The 27,040-nt window shown below is 41.0% G+C and overlaps 1 long non-coding RNA gene across 1 annotated transcript; it reads right to left on the bottom strand.

The window, feature by feature from the left end:
• Positions 1-19,383: 19,383 nt before the first annotated feature.
• LOC143488651 (uncharacterized) lies at positions 19,384-24,324 on the bottom strand. Its single transcript, XR_013124480.1, has 2 exons — positions 20,509-24,324; positions 19,384-20,078 (listed from the first exon to the last, which is right to left on the bottom strand). It is a non-coding gene; the product is annotated as an uncharacterized LOC143488651 (long non-coding RNA).
• Positions 24,325-27,040: the final 2,716 nt, after the last annotated feature.

Genomic DNA, 27,040 nt, shown 5'->3' with positions numbered 1-27,040 from the left:
CCCCCATGACCCAGACCCAGATAAACAGATGAAAATGGATGGACTGCAAGTGAATATATTGCATCCATACTTAATATACTTCTGAAGTTGCCACTGATAACAGAAATAATTAAAGTAACATTACAATAATCACTGACTATAATTATCATCTAAGGTGACAAGGGGATATTTTTGTCATTATTTAAAGATGAAAAAGGGTTTTATGTGCAATATTTTCTTTCACTCTAAATTTCAGCATAATTAGACTGCCAGCTATGTGTGAGAAATAATATATATATATTAGTTTGGAGGAATTATTCACCATCTCGTGCAGACACAAATGTGCATACACATGCACACGCACAAACACCCACAAACATACACACATAGAGCTGGAGTGGAGATCCTCTGGGAAGGGTCCGTGCCCTAGCAGACAGGTCCCTTCTAATGGTGAGGACACTCCACCACACACACCTGGTCTCTGCTGTACCCCTCTACATGTTCAGTATGGTTAATGAACACAACAGTCCAATAGTCCTGTCCCAGTGGAGACCCATGAGAGATGCACAAAGAGTATAGGTAAACAACCAGATCTCAAAGTGGGTCAGTGGTGTGGCTGTGCGGGTATGTGTGTTTGTGTGTATGCCTTCTGTAAACTGAGGATGATCCGTATAAGCTGTTCCTGACCCTTAAGAGCCAGAGCATTTCAGATTACTACCATATGGAAAGTGACAAACTTTGCATAGATATGGAACATCTAATGAGAGGATGTAGGGTTATACTATTCCAGTATGTCATAGCTGTGTGTTTCATTTGCTAATGCATCACTGTCTACAACGCAGGTCTGAGAGTCTCACCAGGTACGTGTAAATTTCCCAAAGGAAGAGCATGAAAGTTTTTCATCCTCCAATTAAATAAAGTAAAAAAAAACAGCCATTAAATTAGACAAGGTGTGGATCCATTGTCTACATAACCTTATCCAACATGAAATCAATTTAGGAGCTGCGTCCATGAAAAAAAAATAGCTCAGAAAGCTATGCAAGTACCATGATAATATCAGGAGAGGGTGTTGAGCTGCTTCATGGTGATGTAAACAAGGTAATAATCATAAACTTAAGTCTTGAAATGCAGAGTGTGTTTCAGCTGCCTACTGGTGTTGTCTAGGGTGATTTGATGTCCGGGTTCAGTTCATGTATCCATTTCAGAGGTGGGGACTCGAGTCACATGACTTGGACTCGAGTCAGACTCGAGTCATTAATATTAAGACTTTTGACTTGACTTGAAAAAATATTCAGAGACTTAGACTTGACTTGGACTTTTACACCAATAACTTGGGACTTGAATTGGACTTGAACCTGTTTACTTGCCAATACTTGATTTTTTTTTTACCCCAAATCTAAATTTTAAAACGCATATTAATATTTATAAAGTGCGCCCCATTAATTTCATTTCCGTCCTTCTGACGCAGACCGGCGTTACACCAGATTCTGTGACCGTCGAGTTTTGTGACCACAGGGGGCGCTATTTCACAGTTTCTGTTCAGAGGCACAAACGCTTTACGAATGCTACGTAAACTACGCTGATGCACTTTCTTTACTCGTTTTGTTGGTGTCCACGAGCCAAAATATGACAGATGTTTATATTTACATTTATCGTCTCTTAATTACATAAATGTACTTAAACAAGATTTACCATCCCCTCACCATTGCAGCCAACAAAGAAATCATGAATGGGATGTACAGGCATGGACGTAGTTTTGATTTCATAAGTGGGGGGGACACAACCTGGGGTGGCGAACTGTTGAGCGGGGGGGGGGGGGGGGAGCTCGGAGCTGCATGATCCTAGTGCTAGATTTGTCGCTATTTGGATATTGTTTTTTTAACCGTTAAAAAGTAGGGGGGACATGACTTCGTCGCTACTTAAATATTTGGTTTTAACTGTAAAAACTGGGGGGGACCAAAACCGGCTTTTGAAAAAGTGGGGGGGACATGTCCCCCCCGTCCCCCCCCAAAACTACGTCCGTGTGTACAGGTGAGCCTTTTTAACTGGGGTCACCAATTCTGACGGCAGCCATCAGAATATGTGACCCCACTGAATCTCCAGGTAACAATAGTAGCCTACACCGTGACCCCACAATAACAGAAAACAATGAAAAAATAACCATAACCTTTTATTAGTCTATATTTAAACATTTTATCCAAATGTTTAGAATAACCAATCGTAATGACAGCATCTTGCTTACGATGAAGCTTGCTATTTTCGTGTAAAATGATGTAACGAAACATTCTTGTTTAAGTACATTTATGTAATTAAGAGAAGATAAAATGTAAATGATCTGTCATCTTTTGGCTGGCGGACACCAACAAAACGAGTAAAGAAACGCATCAGCGTAGCATTTGTAAAGCGTTGGTGCCTGTAAAAAAAAAAGACTCGAAAGGATTTGAAATTCCAAGTTTCAGACTTGGGACTTGACTTGACGGTTGCTTGTCTTGACTCGAGACTTGACTTGAGTTGACTGTCTTTGCTTGAGACTTGACTCGGGACTTGAGGATAAAGACTTGGACTTACTTGAGACTTGCAAAACACTGACTTGGTCCCACCTCTGATCCATTTCAACTCCAGTTAAATGTTCATACCCATTCATCCATTTAAATAAGGCATACAGCTAGTTCAACTGCACAGGACACCTATCAGTCCACGCAGCTCGTTTGGTATTGCATTTCTCTCGACTTACATCCCACAAATAACTCCACGCTGCTGTAATGATTTCAAGCATACTGTGCTACACCTGTGCGGAGAAAGAGAGAAGCACTTTGGAATGGGGCTGATGCGTGTGTGGTGCTAGCCTGTGTGCTAGTCTGAGCTGTCCAGTTGATGAAGTGAAAGGTGCATGGTGTTTAAATACATTTAACCCTTCTTGTAACCCCACATGAAGTTGTCTTTCATGTTTTTGGCCAGGAGACCGTGGAGATAAGTTAGAAAACTTCCTTATCCTCCCTTTTCTTCACTCCTACTACATAACACTGACCGCATAAATAATTGAATTAATTTTGGCGAGGCTAAGCAGTACCCAGTCCATTCCATTCTTTGTCCTGTATAAGAGAGAGAGAGAGAGAGAGAGAAAGAGAGAGAGAGAGAGAGAGAGAGAGAGAGAAGACGAGTCCCAGGGGAAATACAAACATAAACATTAGCCTGGCTAAGCCCTCTTTAGGCACACCTGCCTTCTTGCTCTCCAGACTGTACAGTCACTAGGAAGAGAATCTCATTATCATTCCTGGCCTCCTGTCATTTCTGCGCCTGAAGCCTTTTGTGTTGCACTTCTGCATTGGTGCTAGGATAATTTACAGTGGTTTTGGAATGGAGGAGATAATAAACAAATGCTAATGAAGTAAATGTTGACATTGTCCTGTCAACTTTGCCAAAGTAGTCTTTGTTAGATTACAAATCAATCATCAATAATCTTGTTTTTCAGGGTCTTGGAGTAAGAGATGTGTTCATATTCTTGCCATTGTCAAGCTTGTTCAGTGCTCCTATTTGCAAAATGTAACCAAGGACAGGGGGACTTCCACTGATTATGCCCCTGTGTCTTCTTTGCAGACGTCTTCAACATACACTTTACATAGCTGACTGTGAAGCAATCAATATGGGCATCAGCACATTCAAGTATGAGGCCAAGTCCAGTTTGCTATACAGGAACTTTGTTATTCCAGGAGGAGCTCAAAGCCCCTTCTCCTCTGTAATGAAGGGAACCAGTTGAGGTGGTTTGGGCATCCAGATGCCCCTTGGTTGTCTCTCACCAGAGGACTTGAAGAAGACCCAAAATGTCCTGGGACTACGTCACTAGGCTGGTCCCAGGGCACCTGGGGATTTGATTTGTGCTACTGGAGACTTCCCTCCTCACCCTATTGCTATGGCAACCCTGAAATCCCTCCCCTATCCCTCTGACACCACATCTCCATACCAGCATGGCAGAGCTGGTCGTTGGCGCTCTCTCTCAAGTGCTGTACAGTGAATTAATGCTGGCGGCTGTTCAAGAAGATGGAGCGGCTGGCTCCATGTTGGTTCAACCCATGTGCTAGGGTTCAACCTACCAGGTTGATAGCATCATGGGATTGGGGAGAATGAGTTAGCTAATGCATGGAATTGGAGACCGCTAACGTTGAAATACATTTGGGGAAATTATAAGATTCTATTGCTCACAGTTTGCCACTTCAAGACCTGGGAGAATATTATCAGTTGTGTAACTGTTTGCTAAAATGTACATGTAGGATAATGTAATATACATGTAGTGAAATTAAAATGCTGATCATCATAACAGGCTCATTTGATTTATAGACAGCATTACAGCATTGGAGATAAACAAACAACATGTTTTAAATAAACATGTTTTCTAGATGCTTTGTTTCAGAAGGAAAATACTAAAACTGAAATATTCTCACAATCCGAGGTACTGAGGAATCTTACAAACGGAGGTACTTTTACTCTGTGCAGTGTTCAGACTGAATACTTTATCAGAATTTTGCCAATGATAACTGATAAATGAACCTGCCACAAAAAATGCATTGTGGGCCATGTTTTCACTGAGGAATCTACCAACCATGGGCATGATTTGGAGAACACTAAAGAGAAGGTCTAAGGAGAAAATGAATAACAAGTAGAAAAAATACCCTGAAACCATTATTTCTGCTAAAAGTAAATGATGTTTTATTAATTAGAAGTGATATCATCTTTTGTACAGCATTTCTTTATGGTTAAAGGTAATGCATCTAATTTAATGAGGAGCTGTATTCATGGATCATAGAACAATGGTATTCTGAAGATTTAATGGTGGAGTCTCCATACACTCAGTTTGTGTGTACACAGTTGGGTGTTGAATAAAACAATGTACTTGCTCTGCACAAGGCCAGAATGAATTCATTCAGCTACCAAAACTCTTTCACTTGCTCAAGGCCCACTGCCATTTATACAGTTAGGTTTTAAAAAGGCCGAAAACTCAGAAACACGGAACAGTGAGCACTCCTCGTCCTTGTATTCGGATTTTTACTTGTTTACTCTATGAAATGCATAATGCTTATGAAACCCTGGGCAGCCAGTGAAAGGTGTTGCTGCCCTGAGTGACTCTGGTACCTTTTCTACAGTCTTTCCTGAGCTTCCTAATATTCTGAATACAGAAAACACCAGTCACACGTCAGCCTGTCCTCATGCTTTGCACTGCAGTCGATTCGTCTACCGTGAGGTGAGGAAGGCCAAAGCTCTTACTAGGGAGCCAGAGAAAAGTCATAGACAAGAACTGGTCTTGTTTAGAAGTAAGTACATTTGAGAAATTTGCACTGTAATCTACAGAACAACACACACGCCAAAAATAAACATGTTATGTTTTATTGCAATTCGTTTTTTTTTTTTTTTTTTTTAGCTCGGGAGAACAATGTTGTATTGTACAATGACTGAAAATGTACAAACAAATATAAATGTTAAATGCAAATGTTATATTTTTTTACAAAAAATCACATGGAATTCAGAAAACCTGCTTTATGCTACTTTCTGCTTAAAAGAGCACAGAGTAAGAGTAGACTCACTAAAGCCCTCTACTGGACTGGAGGAGCACAAACGTAGTGACAGAAATAATTGCACTGACAAAAATAATTGCACGTCTAGTTACGCCAATTACAGCATCACCGACAGGAATTTGTATCAGCATCCACAATTTTGATAGGTTTTCATTCTGAACACATTAGAAGGTTCAGGTTCTAAATACAGTAAACAGCTACAAGAGTACACAAGTTTTTTTTTTTACATTTAGCACCCTATTACCATCATGTCCAAGCCCCAGAAACTCAGAACCCCATACTTTAGAAACATCTCCTGTGACTTTAAAATTGTGCAAAGAGCAAAATAACCAACGGTAAGAAGAGAAAAGCAGAGAAACAGTGACAAAGGGAGAGGCAGAGCAAAAGGACTGCAGTATTAGAGGATTCACTCTGTGAGGGATCTAAAACAAAACATTACCAGAAGATGAACATAGACTACTCTTTAAACAATCAAAATATTTTGTTTAAATGGTCTGAACCAGCTTGATCATTCTTTACCTTATGGTCAACACACATAAAGCATTGGTTTAGAATTTTATATCTAATCTTTTATAGTATAGATTTCACAAGCAGAAGACGCATCGAAAAGTCACTTTAACAAACAGTGGCAGGACGTAATATAATTTAAAACTATAATTTAATCACACCCACAGATTACTTTTTAATGCAGTTCAAAATACCTTGACTGATATAACTGTCACAATTAATGAGCATCAGGTGCCTTTCAGGGTCAAACGCCTCTCTGCTTCTCAAACGGTAGTCTGTAATTGAAGTGGACATCGTGCTCTGAAACATGTTCTGCTAAGTCTCAGTTAAACTCCATGTTGTCAAAATATCTGGACGTGAACTGATTTACAGACAAAGAATACTCACTGCATTTGCTATTCAGATATGCGATGCAACGCGTGCACTGGAAGTGTGTATGTGACGCGTCTCCTGGGTTATCGCTTAGCTCGCTGAGGGTGTGATGATGCTGATGATGATGATGATGATGATGACGATTAATATTTACAGCAGCCAGAGGCAGAGTTGCTATTTAACCCTCAGCCACTCTGGACCTTCTGCTCAATCTACTGTTTAAATGTGCAAACATCAGTAATCTCTCCCTCTGGTACTGCAAAACTAACACAGATTTAATACACATATTTCAATTCAGGCAACACAAGTTTGTTAAGGGTTTGAAGTTACATTCATTTTCCGACACAGTCTGGACACTTTGTGAGAAGTTCATTGGCTATATAACCTGAAGCTTTTTGTGAATCGGTCATGGCGTATCCTCTCGACAGTTCAGCTCTTGGACAAAACCCAGCTTGCTGACATTCAGTGTTCACCTCTCCAGGACTCGATGCACGAGACGCCATCACGCTGGAAAGGGAAGAGAGTTGAGAAATGTCACACGCAGGCCTCATTACGGTGGGGCTGGAGAGGAAGAATGCATTATCACTGACACAATGCCACAGCCGTCAGCCGGGGGCAGAACAAGCCCGCGCAGCATGTGAGACTGCCACGGGGTAGCCGTGATGAGCAGGGCACCTTTCTGCCTGGCACAGACATGGGTAATGAGACACACACACACACACACACATCCTGTCACCTCCACTTCTTTTCCTCTTTATCCAGACTCTAAAATAGCCGCCTCTTATTGGCAGGTGAGTGGTATCATCAGAGCAGCGGTGAGAAATAATTCTTCACCATTCTACCTTCTGTCTTCTCCCAGTGTGTGTGGCTGTGTCCCACCTGTCACTCTGGTGTCAAAATGAAAATCAGTGAGACACATCAGTCATTATGAGTCACATGGCAGTGAAGCCTCATCCTTCCACCACTAGAGTCCCCCACTGGTTCCACCACTGAAGCTTCCCTCGACCATACCTCTCCACCTTTAGACACAGCTGGCCTCGGTCCTACTCATTCATCTCTGGGCAGAGTCAGCGTCTGACTGCCCCTGATCTATGGTGGTGGTGGCTGGGGGGGTGTCATTGATTCTTGTGAAAACTTCATTGAAATGAAGTGCAATCAAAAAGTGTTAGCAAACTGCTATGTGCCTTGAAGTATGAACACAAGAATGACCCAAGGACAGTACTGCAGGGAGGACTCTGTGGGCACCAGGCCAAGACCCTGATTCACTCGGGAGTACCAGCCAATCGCAGCCACGTATTTGGGATGGAGATGCCAGAGCAGTGATTTAGATGAAAGATTGCAGAGGAGCGGTACACAGTTCAATTATAAAAGCCCAATTAAAAGGATGGCAGTGCTTCAGTTATATAGTGTTATCATACACCAACCGTTAATCTGTTTCAGCAGTAAACTGACAATAAAACGAAAGTACAAGCAGGCTGTTAAACATATTGGTGTGGTGACTAGAATGATAGAAAAATAAGCAATTGGCACCTAACCAAACATCAAACCCTTTTCTTTTTCTGCTTAATGTGGTCCATGCTTGACTTCATTAGTTAGAGGGTTTAATTATAGCAAACGACATGCCAGTACAAGGCAATGAAAAATGACATGTCAGCTTGAGTGAAAAAAAGTTGAGTGAACAGGTTTCACAGTGTGATCAGGGGATTTTACACAGTATTGACATTCATAGCCTGACCCAATAAAGGACTGTAGATGAAAAATACATAAAAACCTTTGTCTACCAGTCCCCATCCTAGAATAATCAGTCTTTTGATCATCTCATGGACCACTTTAAACCAAATAATTGTCTTGTGGATGGTTATTGCCTTTGAAGGAAGGCTTAGTGTGCTGTTACAGATACTTAACCCAACCTGCTGCTACACTTACAAACCATCCTGATGCTACAAGCATTTAACTCCAACCTGGTGTTACACACCCATCATTCTACTGTAACAGATTTTCACCCTCCGTCCTGCTGATACAATCACCCTGATCTTGATGCTACAAACAAGCCATCAATACATGCATCATTACGTCACTCTGACCTGCCATGATGCTCAGTCTGTCTAGTGGTCAGTGTATCCAGTCTGTCTAGTGTTCAGTGTATCCAGTCTGTCTAGTGTTCAGGGTATCCAGTGTACCCAATTTCCAGAAAATTCATATATGCTCAGTATTCAGTGTATCCAGTGTACCCAGAGTTCAGGGTATCTAGAATGCCCTTGAGTTCAGTGTAACCATAACAAATTATGTTCCATTGTATGCTAAGTATGAGAAGGTTTTACAATACAGAAGCAAAAATTATGACAGTGCTGAGCTATTATGCCTCTAGTAAATACTAGTGGGTTCTTTTTCTCAAAGACAAACGACATGTAATGGGAGCATAAATTCAACATATGGGCTAAGGACTAAGAATTTAATTTTTTTGTTTTAGAAAATGGATCAATGGGCTAATGACATAAAGCCATAAACTTTGAATGTGGGACAAGTGTTCCTAAACCTTCACAGACATCTACTTAACTACACTGTTCATTGTGCATATCTCTTTATATGTGGAGATAATAAAAATTGCACTGTAGCATACAAGGTTTCCAATGAAATATGATGTTTTGGACTGAGGTCCTTCTTCAGCTGAGTGGGCCGGGTGATTCTAAAGCTGCCGGAGATGAATTACAAATGACACACTGGTACTCTGGGCTGGGTCAGATTTTATTTTCAATGACTGACCTCAAAATAATGAATTTAAAGTGATAGTGCTTTTATGAAAAAAATTCTGTTTGCATAAGTATTCAACTCATGTGCTGTGGAAGCTCCAAGCTTACACAGATTAACAATATTGCCCTAACAAACACAGTTGCCTTACAATTGACTTCTACCCTTTTAATAAATCAAAAAGTTCATTTTCTGGAAAAATTACCCCCTTAATTGGTTAGACTGTTGATCTAAAAGAAATATTTGAAAAAAAATGAAGCCTATTAAAATAAAAAAAGCTAAATTTAAAAGCTAAAGATCTCCCAAGTGAAGACCCTCAGAGGGTTTTCTGAGGGGAAGTCACAGTGAGGCCGGCAATCATTTTCAAGAAGATGCATCGTTGACAGAGACAGATGAAGGTGCACCAGGAAGAGAAGTCAAGAGCTCTACAGTGAGCTCCGAGTGGGAGGGCTGCTAGAAATGAGCCATTTTTTAACACATCGAAAGATGAGTTTGCCAGAAAACATCACAATGATCCATCCTAAATAGAGAAGGTGTTGGTCACATGAGACAAAAATGAAGACTGTTCCATTAAAATTAAAAAGCCAAGCACAAACATGTTTTGACACCACCAGTGAAAACTGGGTATCATCATGATGGTTTCCCTCAACAAGGACAGCGTATCTTGTTAAAATTGAATGACAGCTGGATATAAGGCTTTTTAAGACTACTAAAAAATGAAACCTTGGGAGAAATAATGACCCAGAACACAACACCAAAGCCACTATGGAGTGAGAGAACAGACGTGAACGTCATCCCCAACCCACCTCAGCAGTCTGGAGCAAATCTGAACTCTGAGGGAGAAGCACTGTGGCTGCACAGCTGAAGGACATCTATCCACATCCTGTTTCCCTGGAAACCTCCATCTTCTATGAAGATTTTTACCTTGTACCTTACATCATTTACTACAGTTCACTAGAGTTACTGTCCCTGGAATCTGCACACACAACCATTTATATATATATATATATATATATATATATATATATATATATATATATATATATATATATATATATATATATATATCTGTACGTTGTTGCTTTCACAACAGGATAATCTTGACTGCCACTTTAAAGCATGAACATCTCCACTACCCCGGTTCAGGATGTGCACACTTGGAGAAACGTGAGCTCAGTTCGGACTACTGCCAGATCTTTGCATGAGGTGATGATAGCAACAGCAGAGAACAGCACACAGGGATCATCCTTGGAAAAGCAATTGAGGTAAAAAAAAAAAAAAAAAAAAACTCAGTGGACTGCAGCTGAGGAGACAGCTTACATTTCCCAGCTATAGTTTTGGTAATGTTCTAAAGCTTCAGAAAGGAAGGCTAACTTAAGAAGAAAGAGTTTGTGTTCTCATACAATACTTCTGATTCAGGGATGAAGAATACAGATCCTAGATACTGTATATATGACATGAACAGATGCAGACTACACAAACACATGCCCGGAGGGAGGGGATGTATATAACACATCACGAAGGTGACCTTTTTGGATGTTTCAGAGAATTTGACAAATTTTTGTTTAAATACCACCATCCATTATAAACCTACACTCTCATTCCTACCTACAATACCATTTTTCCCATTCCAAGGCCTGAAAAACTCGATTCTCACTACTCAGACATAAATGCATTTGTGACAGTGAAGACTTCCTCCTGAAATGCATGAACATTTTCAAAACTGGTTTTCTTAAGGAAGTCATAGATGCTGCTGTTGCTCATGTTATACCAATTCAGAGTGGATACACAGACCTATAAACACTCGCTTGCACAGCTGATGAAGGACCTTTGTCCAAAACATCCTGTTATATATATACACAAATACATGGATACACACAAACACATTTTGTATAGTTAAAAAAGGTTTTGAGTATGTTTATGCAGCGTATGCAGTATGCTTACTGCATTATTAGAATTCAGTACAGCTTTACTGAGGATGTCTTCACACCCACGCACTTTCTCTAATCTGCCATCTCTTAATCCCTTAATAATGAAACCTTCACACATGGGACAGCATGGGGGAGACCAACAGCTGCAGTAGCACTAACAGCACCAGCAAATCAAACCATGTCTGTTCATACACTAGTGCGGCTCGCCAGGCTGACGGTCTCCTAACAAGAACACGGAGTGTCTAAGCACCTTATCATCGCTTCTGAACAGGGCATGGTGTTGATGTATTTAGGCTCTGTTGTGGTGGTAAATATCATTATTCTTCCCAGCCTCAATATGCGCAGCCTGAAAAATGTCAAGCTCGTCCGTAAACAGGCAGAGCTGTAGTAGCTCTCCCTAGAGGAGCCCCACAACCAATGGGGATCTCCAGGTTTCTGTGGAAAAAACACAACAAAATAAAAACACTGACCTGGTTTCATTTTCACCCTGGTGGTAAATTTGATTCTGCTCCTGCATTCTTGTGAAATGCAGTTCAGTCCCGCTCTGTTTATCTGAGTTTTAGGAGACTCTGGGCCAGCGCACAGGAACGGTGGGCCCAGTTTGTAGGGGCCACACTCACGGCTCTTTGTCTAGTCAAGCCGATGACATATTTCTTACCCCATCAAACAATAGTCATTCATCCTAGTTTTGTTTACTTACTTCTTAATCTCAGAGGCAGTTAATTTAACAGCAACTGGTTCTAGATGTCAACAGCAACATTGGGGGCTATAAATCATGTGAGGGCTATCCTGAACATCACTGATCTTTTCTGTGGTTATATGGACAATGTGAGGATGAGTTGCACTTACATTGAACAGCACTGGCAGATGGAAATAGTCAAACCTAGTTATTAACTCCTGCTGAGCTGCGTATCAGCACCTCAGATGATTGGAAAACAAGGAACTCCAGGATCTGCACCTTTATGTACATGTAATTAACCAAACTCTGCAGTGAATAGTCTATAAGTCTATAACCTACATTTAAAAATAAGGTGTGTGTATGATTAATGAGGTGTGTATTCTAGATTAGCTGCAAGTGTGTTAGCACTGTCAGGATTATCTGGTCATTCCGATTGAGCTGCAAGTGTGTTCTGAATTAAACAAAGTCAGCGTACAGCACTTTTAAAAGCATGTGTTGTCATAAAACAGCTTTCCAAATATTTGTGTCCTGGTCCCTCATGAGCAAACCAGTGGTAACAATAGCAAGGGGAAAACTCTGCGTGAAACTAAGGAAGAACCGTTGAGGAAAACCAAGACTCAAAGAAGGAAGCCATAAGAAAACATTATGAAAACAAAACAGACAAAATGGCAGGAGTACAAGAAAGAAAGAAAGTAAACCAGACAACATATACATGAGTGAGAACCGAACCTGAAGACGAGGACAACCAGCACAAAGCCAAACAAAGTAATTTACTACATAGACAAAATACACGGCGTAAATATATTAACTAGAAGAGAAACTAGGGCCAGGTGAAATCAACTAAAAGAGGCATAAACAAAAAGAGGCATAAACAAAACGAGGCGAGGAGTTGAAAGGAGGGTAGGGAATGAACACAACTCAAACTAGGAAGCATACAAGATCTATAACCAGGAAACAACAGAAAGCAAATGCATGAGGATGCCACGGTGGGGAGGCCGGGTCGCCTCCAGAGGGCGCGTCTCTCAGCTCACATTGCCTCACAACACACGCCCCCGAACACCAAACCACTCCCTCGGTCCCGATCACCTGAGTACTAGCACCTGTCCCTATTTATGTTGTGTACCCTTTTTATACCCGTGGGTCGTTCGGTCTAGTGCTGCACATTGCCCCGCTGGAAGCTCTACGCTGGACCTCATTCTTCCTTCTTTCGACTGGTGGTTTTTTGGGCCTTGCTAAGTTGACTGCTTTGCAGTTGTTTTTCAGTTGGCTGTTGTTTGAATGCTGTATCTCTCATGGAGAATAAAGATCATTGGATGCAACCCTGGCCTTCGGTCACCTCTGTTCCCGCGTCACAGAGGAGAGGCAGTGCTGTGGGATGAAACGTGGATCGATCGTGAGGTGAACACATTTCCAGAAAAGAGCAGTGACAAATTCATAGTCAGCATTGTTAAGATGGTTCAAGGTCAGTTTACCAATTTTCAGAGTACCTGATAACAGAAAACAACAATGAATGACAAGCTACAAAAAATAAAAATAAAACCACCAATACACACACACAAGCTGAACACATGGAGCAAACACAGGGGTTATACAAATGACAAACACAGGGGTTATACACATGACAAACACAGGGGTTATACACATGACAAACACAGGGGTTATACACATGGAGCAAACAAAGGTGTTATACAAATGACAAACACAGGGGTTATACACATGACAAACACAGGAGTTATACACATGACAAACACAGGGGTTATACACATGACAAACACAGGGGTTATACACATGACAAACACAGGTGTTATACACATGACAAACACAGGGGTTATACACATGACAAACACAGGGGTTATACACATGACAAACACAGGGGTTATACACATGACAAACACAGGGGTTATACACATGGAGCAAACAAAGGTGTTATACAAATGACAAACACAGGGGTTATACACATGACAAACACAGGAGTTATACACATGACAAACACAGGAGTTATACACATGACAAACACAGGAGTTATACACATGACAAACACAGGGGTTATACACATGACAAACACAGGGGTTATACACATGACAAACACAGGGGTTATACACATGAGATAAGTACGAGCAAGGAACTAGAAACAGCTCAAACTAATGACAGCAGGCAGAGAATTAATGGAAGGTGTGTGAAAGCCAAAATAAGGAAGCACATGGAAAACTAAAACAAAGACATGATTGTCAGATAAGGGGCCAAACCTGACATGGAGACACTGACTCCAGCAAGGGGGCAACCGTCCTATCTTATCAGCATCACATGTTTTTTACATTATATTTAGTCTATGTTTCCAGTTCAGTATACTTGTGGGAGTTTCAGCTATTCTAGTAGGTCTAGTGGGGGTGAGTTGCGTCTGCAGCCACTGGTGTAGATGCAGCGGGTGGATGTCACCACCACCTCTACTGGCACCAGGACATTTCCAGGCGTTATGTTAGGTGCACTGTCAACGATGAGCAGGACTGGTCCAGTGTTGGCATCGTCTCTGCAGTAACATGTAAATAAAAGATTTAGACATATCTGTACAGTTAATGCACAGTCCACAGAGAGAAAACACGTGACTGCAGCTGTGACAGGCTTATCTGCAGCAGAATAACTAAAATCACGGGACAAAGGGTGACTGCAGTCAGCAGTAGCTGGATGACAAAATCAATGTCCAAGAATTAGCAAGACAGCCATGTCAATACCCAAGATGACCACAAGACTCTGTGACCAAGCTTCTCAAGCTCTGCATCCTTATATACAAGAGCTTAAAGCCTGAGTGAATACAATTTTTTTTAGCTAGATTTAAAAATGGTGAATGTGTCTGATTATTCCTTAGTGAGCTACGAGTGTGTTAGTATTGCCTGGGTTATCTCTTAACATCTGAATTATGCATTCATTCTTAGCTCATACTGAGTCTTGAGTTAGCACTACCTGAATTAGCTCTTAACTTTTACTGGGCTATGAGAGTTGTCACTCAAATGTCTGTTAGCACTAGTCTGGATTAGTACTTAACTCCTACTGATCCGAGTTTGTTTTAGCACTGCTTGGATTAACTCTTAACACTGCACTTAAGTTCAGTTCATTAGTACCACCTGTTTTGACGCTTAACTTTATGATGAAAGAGTGTTCTGTATTAGTTCTTAATTTTTCCTGAGCTGTTAATGTGTTCTGTATTAATTGTTCACTTTCACTGAGTGTGTGTGTGTGTGTGTGTTTGCAATGTCAGTCCATCTAGAGTTACTAAGCCATGTACAATTTAAACCTGAATAAGACAACCAAAAATATAAGCCATTTTCTCCCACATCTCTCAGTTTAGTTGGATCATGATTGGTTTATGCATTAATTATTTTTCTATAATATTTGTATGCTGCCTTTCTGCCCAGTGACCTATAGGATCCAATAAAATTTGGAGTTGAACAAATAATTCCAATGATTCACAATTAATTACATATTTAATTTTGTAAATTTTTATGTAAACATACTTTAGCAAGCCAGGGCCAGGGTAGCACTGGACCCCTGTGAAATCTGATTGGATCCCCAGGTGCCACCCCTAATGACTGACATGTCGTGGCACTGCACGTTTTGTTGAGGAGAGCCTGTTGCATTTTGTTAGTGAAAAGTCCTGTTGACTTCTAGGCCCCTCCTGTGCAGTAGCATGAATGAAATGAATGCAGTAGTTATGAAAACATTATGTTTACAGATTTTGATTGCAATTGATTGTGCTTCTTGAAAATGTAGAAGTCTAGCTCTGCTACACGGCAGGGAGGGCAGGCACAGTGACAATAACCATTTTAATAATTAATAAGACAGTGTGTTTATGACGGTCCTCATAAACACATCGTTAGGCTTTATTTAATATTATTTTAAAACTAAATATGAATATTAAACATTCTTTTTTTTTTAAGAAAACAAGACAACTCAGTGATGCTCTAGAACAAGGTTCTGAAGCATTTACATGTAAAAGTAATCACAACACAATAATTCTTCAAAAAACCATTAAACATCTACGATGCTGGTGGTTGTCATCACTCATGAGGGCTTTAAGCACACGTTTATTTGTCTCTTCCCCAATTCTTCACTCCACGTGTGGTCAGTAAATGCTTATTTCATCCCCAGATGGAAGCCACTTTAGGACCTCTTACCTTGGAGAGCAAGGTTAGACATTTTATTCCCTCCCTCAAACATTTATCTGACATTTTTAGTTCTGCAGTACCTTGCCCATGGCAGGTCTATGCTTTAATATTAATAACATTCAGCAAAAAAAAAAAAAAATCTCATTTTGACAGTCCCAGTGTTAAAACGACACTCCCCAGGTGTCGTTGGAGAAGCACTCGACCTTTTCCTAGAAAGACTCCTAGAGAGACGGTATTAAAATGGACCCCCCCCCCCAGATAAGAAACACCACCCTAGTCCTACTCAGAGTGGGCAAATGCCGATCCATAATACAGAAACGCCGATGTGTTCCGCCTGAACACAGAAATGTCCAAATGTTCATCCATAACACAGAAATGCCAGTGGTTCCACATTAAAACAGCAATGCAGACCAGAAAAGGGTTTAGTCTGAAATTAGGAGAGAGCACTCTTTCCTTACATTTGATAAGACTTTCATACGTTTTATTTTCAATCTTTATTCTATTGATTTACCTCCTAACTCAAAATCTGCCTGGTAAACCTACTGTTCATCTCTGATCTAATGGCCAAATCAAATCTATCTACTGTGTATGTGCCTCGCTTCAGTCTCTGTTCCAGCTGGTCACGTTATTAATACATCACTTGTTTCTTCTCTTGCTGCCCAACACCTGCAGTCATTTCATTCTTTAATAACATAGTCTTGATGTTAGCACTGAAGGACACTACTCACAGATATCACAGTTCTTCTTCACACCAAAGATGGTTGAAATCATTGTAGCTTCTCAACTGAAGTATTTTTTATTCACATACAACCTGTACAGCTAAAAAGCTGTATAACTCTTTATTTAGTTAAAAGATTGCAATCTCTCTTTTTAAATGACTGCTTTGCTCTCATGGGTGGTTGTAATGATCTGTTCTGTATTACTGATTGCGGTGTTGTCAGTAGCCCTCTCCTCTTACACCTGTGCACTATATATGTTAACATACTGAGACACTTTATTCCCTGTCTGCTGCTGTTATTATTGGTACTGCTCTAACCTGCTTCATGAAACTCAGTTTTCTGTCCTGAGGAAACAAATCTTCTGTTAACACTTGTAACGCCGTGGAGAGTAGACAACAGCTGTTCTCTTTCTTTCTTCCTTTCCAAGTGTACAAGTAGTTGAGCAGTAAGATAAACTCTTCTCACCAATCAGAAACTGTGTCCTTGTTCCTTTGATAGTTTGTATCAAAGACCTAGAAACTATGAGAACCACACAACACAAACGACTAGGAGTGAAACCATAACAAAGGAGTTGCAACATAAAGGTGGTACATAAATGCAACGTCTAGTTCCAATTCCCTAGTTAATCCAGTCCTTGTTTTCTGTAGGGTTCTCCTTTACATGCCATTTTGTTAGGGTGGAGCTTTCCACGCCCTCTTTGGTTTGCCACGCCCCCTCATTCTTGCTCCTGCCCTTCTATTGGTTATATGTCTTGTAGTACTTGTGTTAATGTTCCATGAGTTAATCTATTTTGTCTATGGATTTAGTCATTGTATGTTTCATGCTTGGTTCTGGTGCTTTCGTTAACGTTTAGATAAGTTAGTATTTAGGATTCCTGTGTAAGCAATGTTATGCAATGCTAGGTGATGTCTATGTATAAATCTGGTCTTGAATGTTCAGCCTAGTTTCTGAGTTGCTCACTAGTTGAGCTGAGTGTCTCTTTACCTAGTTAGTTATTTCTAATTTGTGGTCATTGTTGTTTTTTTTACCTTTTCCTGAATTAAGAATTTTCTCTTGGTTGTATTTTAATTAATCTTATGCCTTGTGTCTTTCTGAGATGTGTTGTATGAAGTTGAATACTTCATAGTGCTGTGATGTTGTTTTCAATGTATGGTTATTTCCATATATTTTGAGATTTCCAGACTGCTTCATTTCAGAAAACACTTTGCTGTCATATATTGTACACTGTAGTTAATTTTACAAGCTGAAATGCTACAGGAGGACAGCAGTGGTCAAACTAAGTCACACTAATGAACAGCAGCTCTCTGGAAGCTGCCACTGCATTAATGTGAACACATTAATTAACCGCATCATGATGTATGTGTACGTATTAGCTACTTGTGGTATGATGTGTGTAACTGTATTAGCCATAATTTAGTAGTAATTTTCTGTATTGCTTTGATCATTATTTTAATTATCAGGAATCTGACGGTTACAACTACCTTACCACTGTCCATCTTTCAGGAATCTGGGCCTGTAGTTTTTATTTATTTATTGTACACTCAATATCTTTCATTATTAATGGGTGGAAAATAATCAAAGCATGCTTAACGAGTCTAAGTGGGCAACAACAGAAAGAGAACCAGAAACGTCTTATCCATTAGTAGTCCATTACTTAGCTTTTACGTATTGTATCATCTGTGTGTGTGTGTGTGTGTGTGTGTGTGTGTATGTGTGTGTGTGCATACTGGAGGAAGAAAGAATACTGAAAGTTTCTGTCTGGTTTCATGAGTGTGTGGCTTGTTCTAGTAAGTTAATCTTTCACTGTGAACATCTGGTAAATGGTGCTGGTCAGAAACGTCGAGTAATGATGTGATCTGAACACTGGGGCACCTGCATACTATAGGGACGTATAGCAGGATAAACTGCAATAATAATAAGGATCTACTGTTTAGCAGTGAGGGAAATAAAGCTAATGAAAGGTCTTCCATTCAGAAGACTGTGTCCTGGGCATTTTAATCAGCAAGCCGAGTTTTGTAGACAGTTACAAGAGAGGGATTTGGACGAGGTATCTCTCCGTTTAGACTAACTTCAGCTTACTGCATGATTGCCTTGTAAAGGTTGAGATGTTTCTGATGAAGGCCTCACATTTTACTGTCAATTACGTTTCCTGTTTCCTTTATTTCTGTAATAAAAGTCTTAAAGAGGCACTCTATCTGTCTCTCCATCCAGTCACTTTATTGGATATACCTATATTTTATTGTAGGGGTTTCACCTACTAATCCTTTAAAGTAGTTATACTTTGTTTTACCTTAATTATTAATCAGTCTCATTAATTTAGAAATCAGTCTCATATTCTAATTATACCAGAACCACAAGTTTAGTCATCAACTAAGGGTAATTAATGGTTTGGTATCTGAAGGATTTAACAATGAATTCTTTGGAGGTTTTGGCAACAACCACTTTTGAATGACATCAACACAGACAATTTGGTGAAAATAAATGATACATTTATTTAAAACCAACTATTCTAAAACACAAACGGCATCAACAAGGATCAGTACATTTACAGTGAAGACTGGGTATCTAGTGTGTGTGTGTGTGTGTAAAAAGGGGAGGAGAGTAATGTGTGCACGCGCTTGTGCGCGTGTGAGGAGGCGGGAGTTGTAGTTTCAGTTCTCCTATAGAGAACAAAGCAACTAAAATGGCGCCGACTTTAAACAGTAGAGCAGCGCGACTGTGTTAATTAGCTCAGCTGGTTTATTCCAACGTGGTCAGAACAAAGAGTAATGGAGCTGGCTTAATAACTAAAAATTAATGTGATGTGTCTGAGAATGGGGAAGACTACAAGTTGTCCATTAATCAGATAAATAAAAGATGGTGGCATGCACAGCAAAGAGAACTTTGTATGTACAAATCTTGATGAAGATTATGAAAATAAAGTTAAACACATTCAGAATGTATTAACAGAAAGCTTGGTTAACTCTACAGTTCAAATAACTTTGCCCTTTTATAAACTATGCCCAGCGTTAAGAGTCTCACGTGTTGAGGATTTGGGGTAGTGTCGTCCTCCCTGAATTCTCCTGGAATTAGGAGGGAATTTCCACCGCAGGCTCCTCGTTGATTAAACGACGTCGTCCAGGTGTGCTGGGGAATCGTCCAGGAACGCGAGTCTCGTTCACGGTTTAACAACAGGGAGTTGATCGCCTTTGTTTCAGTCCGTGTGGCCGCGTTAGCAAGCTTGATTGAAGTCGTTCGGTGAATCTGTTGTCGCGGTAACGTTGATCGGTTGCTGGTTAGATTGCACCATAACTCGGGCTCGTTAATTAAGTAATACGACTTTCAGCTGTTTGCCGTTAGTCGTTGCAAAGTTCGCGTGTTCTCAAAGAAAAACCGGAGAGAGAGGAGTGGCGGAGCCTCTCTTTAATAGGTCTAACCTATGTGTCGGTCAAACCAGAGAGAGATATTACGGAGCCTCTCTTTAATAGGTCTAACCTATGTGTCGGTCAAACCAGAGAGAGATATTACGGAGCCTCTCTTTAATAGGTCTAACCTATGTGTCGGTCAAACCAGAGAGAGAAGGAGATATTACGGAGCCTCTCTTTAATAGGTCTAACCTATGTGTCGGTCAAACCAGAGAGAGAAGGAGATATTACGGAGCCTCTCTTTAATAGGTCTAACCTATGTGTCGGTCAAACCAGAGAGAGATATTACGGAGCCTCTCTTTAATAGGTCTAACCTATGTGTCGGTCAAACCAGAGAGAGAAGGAGATATTACGGAGCCTCTCTTTAATAGGTCTAACCTATGTGTCGGTCAAACCAGAGAGAGAAGGAGATATTACGGAGCCTCTCTTTAATAGGTCTAACCTATGTGTCGGTCAAACCAGAGAGAGAGAGATGAATGGCTGTTCAGGGTATTTAAACACCTGAACTGTAGACACACCCTTACTTCCGTCAAAGCAAGCTTGTTCCATGTGTTTCCAGTGGTACTGCCACCTGCTGGTTTAGCATGGTACCTACATTCCCCCCTTGGTCTTCAGACTGGGGCTGATGTCACAGTCCTGAAGAGCACAAAAGGTTATCCATGCAGTCCATGTTCCCTGTAGCATCCACTGGAAGGTGATCAATTCCATGAGTCAAGTTGTCCATCCCGCTCATAGCATAATCCATGAGATGGCTGGGAGACGCTGTAGAGACACATCTGGGCAACAAGTTCACTACTGGGCAGTTCTTGAACAGTAACTAAGGTTAACCAAATCAAGAAAAACAATGAAAGGATACTAATGCATGGCTTAGATTTCTCTTGGCTTTACAATAAGAAAACAAGGTCACATGCAGGATTAAATGCCTTTGATGGAAAAGAGGAAATGGAGAAAGGTGTGGAGTTAGCACATGTTGGTGTTAGTCTGTTGGCTGGAACAAACTTAACAATGCTTTAAAGGAAAGATCTTGCTGGACTAAAACATTTGGGTTAATGTCCAGTTAGAGTGTGGCTTCTTGTGAGATCTAGTAAAATGTAAATGGGGGTTTAACTGAGGTGTAATGCCTCATCCTATCCTGTGATAGACAAGTATTTAAGTATCTCACACTTGCTATACTGGTAGAGGAGAGAATAAGATCTGTGTGAGGGGTAAAATGTAGAAGTTAGGAGGTAACGCCGGGTACACCCCCCTTAGTAAAGAACCTACTGCATTGAGAATGCAGAACTGTGAGCGGAGATGATGTCAGGAACATCTCCCTTTAAAGGGTTAGAGATCTGGAAACATAGCTACATGTTTACAGGCTGAAGGTTTACATGTAACTTCGTATAAAGTCAGTTCTACCTCCTCCTGGCTCAGGCTGGAGGTCCACTAACTGACCCTTATCTATGGCTGTCCCCCCTTCCACTGGTTCTGCCTCTCTTTCCACCTCTTGGCTCTGTCCCTGTGACGAGAGTAGTGAGAGGGGCCTGCAGAAAGAACAGTGTCTGAATTTACAGGGAAATCATAGGGAGGATCTTGGAGCTCTTTGGAGTCTCCTTCAGGCAGACTGGGCTGCACAACAGTCTCCCAAACTGTCTGCGTGGTCTTTCTGATCTCACGCATCGACAGGTCACCTTGGCGTGCTAAAAGTGTGACATGGGTTCTCACACAAGGTTGGAGATTGTGCAAAAATAGGGATTTGAAGGTTCGGTCTTCTGTGAGACCTGGTCCATTTCTTCCCTGGAAAAATGTTTGTTTCAAGCGATTAAAGTAATCCCTGGGATGCTCTGAACGCTTGTGCTTAATTTTAATGGCTGACATGAATGCTGACGCTTCGTCAAAATAAGGGAAATACTCCTCAGCGAGGGCTTTGCATAGCTGAGTGTAACTGTCCCTAATGGAAAACGGCTGTGACTCTATGAACGTGTGAACTGATCTAGAGGTGGTTTTCCAAATTAGCTTCACTTTCTCTCGTTCTGTTGCATAGGGCAAGTCCGAGAGGCTACACTCAATTTCTTGGAGGTAGTCTTCAACATGGTAGTTTGACCTTGCTGGGTCGAATGGCTCCATGTCCTTGGCTAGTGAATCTAGTAACTTTAAACGAGGGAAATGTTCAAGGACATGTTTATTAGAATAGGAAGGTGGACCTTCCCTGTCCAAGTGTTGTAACTCTTGGTCAATATGATGCCTACTGCCTCCTGTCTCTCTGTGCCTAGGTGGCAGTAATGAGCCTTTATGCATCTCAAGTTGAGAAATATCTGTATTTCTCCTTGAGGAAAAAGCTGTAGCATGTACGTCACTGTGCCAGCCTGTGCGTGGGTCAGTGGAATGATGCTCAGCGTTTAAGTAAGGCCTGTTATCTGCTCTACCTGGTGAGACGTCCCTTGTCTGTACGTTCTGCCAGTGGTGTACATCAGCATGCCTTCTGCCGTCCTGCTCTGTGTCTATAGGGGGCAACAGTGAGCCTTTGTGCATCTCAAGTTGGGAAATTTCTGCATTTCCTCTTGAGGAAACAGCTGGAGCATGTACGTCACTGTGCCAGCCTGTGCGTGGGTCAGTGGAATGATGCTCAGCATTCATACAAGGCTTCTTAACTGTGGTACCTAATGAGATGTCCCTGGTCTGGACATCATGCGGAGGATAATGGTCACCAGCATGCTTTCTACCTTCCTGGTCTCTGCCCATAGGGGGCAACAGTGAGCCTTTGCGCATCTCAAGTTGAGAAATATCTGCAGTTCTCCTTGAGGAAGAAGCTGGAACATGTACGTCACTGCGCCAGCCTGTGCGTGGGTCAGTGGAATGATGCTCAGCTTTTAAGTAAGGCTTCCTAGCTGCTGTACCTGACGGGATGTCCCTGGTCTGGACATCATGCAGAGAATAAGGAGGGCCAAAAGACATAGCAGGATTAGTATTACTCTTTTTGTTACTCAAGAGTAAGGGGGCAGAAGCTAGGGACGAGTAAGAGGGCTCTGCTGACTTGTAGCAAGAGGATGCAGACAGGGCATCTGCTCTTGGAGGGTGCTTCTCCACAGAGGCTTCACTTTGAGCTTCAGAAGCTGAACCGTCAGTAGTATCATATGGATACTCTGAGGAAGAACTAGTTACATCTAACCTAAGACTCGTGGGGACTGGAGCCGGGGCCTTAGGATGTACGACAGGTGTATCATCACCTGTGGAGTGCTGACTATATGGGCTTTCTACTGTAACTAATAAAGAAGGTCTAGAGGTGCCAGATCTAGTTATAAGGAAATCTTGCGCTCTTGCACGGGCAAACTCACTCTCCCCTTGGAGGCGGGCAGTTTCTGTTAAGCCCGTGTGACGTTCACTTACGGTGAGCACGTCATTCAGCGCATGAGTGGTCAGTTGGAGGTTGTGGCGAAGGCTCTCAACCTCAGAACTGAGCTTAGCAGTATCCTGTTTGAGGAGTCTATTTTCCTTGCGTAGTGCCTCTACTTCTAAGCGAGCCTGCTGCTGACATAGAAGGAACATTTTAAAAACTACATCTGGAACGGTAGGGGTCTCCTCAAAGGAGTCCTTTAGAGGTTTGTCAACTTCCTTTCTACCTTGTTCAAGCATCTGAAGGAGCTGAACAACCAGAGATGGACAAGTATTCTGCTTTAGAAAAGCCATGGTTAGTCTAAATGTACTTATAGACTAGCTCAAAAAAAAGGGACAAAATCAAGTCAGCTTCAGTACAATCTGGCTTAGTTAATGTGCCGCTATCCTGTGTCTGGCAAGTGTGGGCAGGTAAAAGGGTAATACCTAGATAGGCAAGCCAAATTGAAACTGGGATAAAAAGAATTGTGCAAAAGGTGATTACGGTCTCTGAAACTAAACACTAGCACACTGGACCAAAGACTGCAATAGTGAAGTTATACAAAGACTGTGAAATCTGATAACGGTGCTAAATAATTATCCCAATACTTCTGCAGTATAGGGGAAATCAGTGGGATGCCACACAAGTTAAAGCAACTGAGTTACTATTGAAGTAATCAGAGATTAAATGAGTAAAATAAATATACTGATCTTCAGTTGATTGCTCAATGAATGTGAATAGTAACCAAATGGTAAACAAATTAGAACAAGATATCACCAAACTAAAGTTACCAAGGATTAGCTTTCCTCTATAGGAAGACTTAGGAAGCGCTCTGGCGCCCTCTTCTGGCGAATTTGGAGATGGTCCTATTTTAATGGCTTGAAAGCCTGTGATATGAAAATATGGTCGATATCAAACAAATATGGTTGAGCCAGAAATCTGCCTCACACGGGGCACCAATTATGTAGGGGTTTCACCTACTAATCCTTTAAAGTAGTTATACTTTGTTTTACCTTAATTATTAATCAGTCTCATTAATTTAGAAATCAGTCTCATATTCTAATTATACCAGAACCACAAGTTTAGTCATCAACTAAGGGTAATTAATGGTTTGGTATCTGAAGGATTTAACAATGAATTCTTTGGAGGTTTTGGCAACAACCACTTTTGAATGACATCAACACAGACAATTTGGTGAAAATAAATGATACATTTATTTAAAACCAACTATTCTAAAACACAAACGGCATCAACAAGGATCAGTACATTTACAGTGAAGACTGGGTATCTAGTGTGTGTGTGTGTGTGTGTGTGTGTGTGTAAAAAGGGGAGGAGAGTAATGTGTGCACGCGCTTGTGCGCGTGTGAGGAGGCGGGAGTTGTAGTTTCAGTTCTCCTATAGAGAACAAAGGCCACCACCACCTACAAATGAGCTGTTTTGGTATGAACTGATACAGGTGAATGAGTGTGAACTGATAGAAGTGAATCAGACAAAGCAGCATTGTCCTGGGAGTGGAGCCGGTCCAGGTGTATCAGACACAGCACTGTTGTAGTGGCTGTGGGCTGGTCCATGTGTATCAGACACAGCACTGTTGTCATGGCTGTGAGCTGGTCCAGGTGTATCAGACACAACACTGTTGTAGTGGCTGTGGGCTGTCCAGGTGTATCAGACACAGCACTGTTGTCGTGGCTGTGCGCTGGTCCAGGTGTATCAGACACAACACTGTTGTAGTGGCTGTGGGCTGTCCAGGTGTATCAGACACAGCACTGTTCCTGGTGTTTTAACACATGTCAGCATTCCAAAAAATCCAGTCAACCGTTATGAAACCCAAACATATTCGGTCAGGAATGGTGTGGTTATTTTTACATTTATATTTACCATATAGAGAAGGATAAAGAAAATCACACAATTTTGTATATAGTGACAGCTAAAATAACATCAGTCTCTGAAACCTTCTAAGGAAATTAAAAATAACTTGGATTCTTTCTCAAAGCAAGTGTTGACTCCAAATGTTATTGAGTGAACTACTGCAAACAGCTGAACACCTGAACTCTGTTAATACTCCCTTAAATTGCAAATATGTCTTTGTTTATAAGCACAAAGACAAATGTGTAATTTTTTGCTGATTCACATGGCTGCCTGTTACATAGAACAGGTGAGTTTATGTGACTGTATATATAACCTAGCAGACCTAACTTTGAACACTTCACACACATCACCATTCATCTGAGCTGTTGGTTCCAATTCTGCCAGCTCTATCTCTCTTTTTCTCTCTCCCTCCCTCATCTCTCTCTTTCTCTCTCTTCCTGTTCCTCCCTCTCCCAACCACCCTCCCATCCATGTGAGTAATGGCCTGCTTGGCTGAACGTGTCGTGGGGTAAATTGTTAGCCTTTGTGTCCCGTGTGGAGCGCTGCTAGCTGGAAGTGCCTGATGATTCATCCCAGTCACAGTAGACCCACTGCCCCAGGCAGAGAGAGAGAGAGAGAGAGGGATGGAGAGAGGGATGGAGAGATAACCTGTGTTGTGAAAGACAGAGTGCTGCATCCCTGGCTGCTAAATACACAATAAGGTGTCTCCACCTGAGAGAAAGTGAGTGTCCCCTTCCTGCTTTCGTTAATCCTGCACCCATGTGGTTACATGATTGGTCGTGCACACGCCGGAAGTATTACCTCGTTTTAATATCAGTTTTGTTACATTCATTCAGTTATTAATACAGAGGTAGATCACTTCACTGATGGTAGTGGACCCATTTTCAGTGGAGCCTTGTCAAACACAATAAATAGAAACCATCATATATAATAAAAAGACAATATTTCAAACATTAAGATTAATTAAAATGAAATTAAACAAACATGTAAAACAAATAAGGGCAATAAATGAAGTTAAACAAATTATAAAGCTAGATAAGGGAAATGAATCGTGAAAAATATGCACAGCTCACATGTTTCAATCTATATGAAAGTGCTTTAAATTGACTTAACCAATAAAAGCCCCTGTGTTGTATAAGTAGAACTGGAAATGATTTAATGGGGCATGAAACACTTTCTTACTACATTCTGTAGATGAAGATGATACATTCAACACCAGCAGATTGTTCTACTTCATGAATATTTCATTCGTTTTAAGGCAAAGCGTGGAGGTAAAATGAGGGGAGAGTAGTACTGTAGTCATGAGACGAGTTTGAGTCAAGACCGAGACCAGATTGAGATTACGATAATATTTTAGATAATATAAAGGCAATAGACGAAAATGATACCTGTAATTAATACATGAAGTATCTTCATTGCACTTGTATATTAGTGAAGTTTTATTTAATCATTTATTAAGATCATCATTAATTAACATTATATTATAGTCTTACTAAAATGAAGGTATTAGCGTGTTTGGAAGAAAATGATGGTGATGTTATTTGGCACCTCGATCTTCTCTAAAACCAGTCCGTTTATCGCTAGTGTCACTGTCCAGCCCGGACACCTCCCTTCGGGCATGTCTGTGTGTCTGGATTCATTCTTGTAGGCATTTGTTTCTGTGTGTGTGTGTGAGTGTGTGTGTGTGTGAGAGAGATAGATAGATAGATAGATAGATAGATCTTTATTGATCCCTTTGGGAGGTTTCCCTCAG

Source organism: Brachyhypopomus gauderio, chromosome 2, assembly GCF_052324685.1.
Source record: "Brachyhypopomus gauderio isolate BG-103 chromosome 2, BGAUD_0.2, whole genome shotgun sequence".
NCBI classification, from domain to species: domain Eukaryota; kingdom Metazoa; phylum Chordata; class Actinopteri; order Gymnotiformes; family Hypopomidae; genus Brachyhypopomus; species Brachyhypopomus gauderio.
This window is presented reverse-complemented; position numbering and strand designations above follow the sequence as displayed.